We start from the raw sequence: 810 nt of genomic DNA, 5'->3' as shown, positions 1-810 counted from the left end.
CATACGCACGCACACACACATAAACACACACATACACACACACCTCTCACATACACAAAACCACACACACACACACATACACAACACACATACACATATACACACATGCACACACGCACACACACCTCTCACATACACAATACTCACTCACATACATAACACACACGCACGCACGAAAACATACACAATATACACATACACGCACACACACTTCTCACCAACACTACACACTCACACAGACACGGATACAATTACACACACATGGGCATAAACAACACACGAACATACAATAGCATACGCACGCACACACACGTACACAGCAACGCACATATACACAACATACACATACACACAAACACACACACACGCACAAAAACATACACATACACACACGCGCACATACAAAATACACACGCACACGTACACGTACACGTTCCCAACACCTACAACCCCACACAAACACACACACGAACACACACATACTCAAAAACCGTCTGTTGACCTTCTACCTAACACTGTTCTTAAGCATCTACTAACTATTCCTGCTACTAATTCCTTTCACTACGTCACACACACACACACACACAATCACACTAACAGATAAACCACCAAACCATGCACACACACATACACACATACAACACGAAACCAGTTATTTCTCAAAATACAATGTTTATATACCAAAAAGATTTTATAACATTTTTCTAACATTTTTCTGACATAATTTAAATATATACTTTAACCATGTAACACAAGCCTTCTGTAGTTTTTTCACTCTTATTATCTTTTATATACATATATATATATATA

This window comes from Octopus bimaculoides, chromosome 20 (genome assembly GCF_001194135.2).
Source record: "Octopus bimaculoides isolate UCB-OBI-ISO-001 chromosome 20, ASM119413v2, whole genome shotgun sequence".
Lineage (NCBI taxonomy): Eukaryota > Metazoa > Mollusca > Cephalopoda > Octopoda > Octopodidae > Octopus > Octopus bimaculoides.
Note: the sequence above shows the minus strand (reverse complement) of the source record.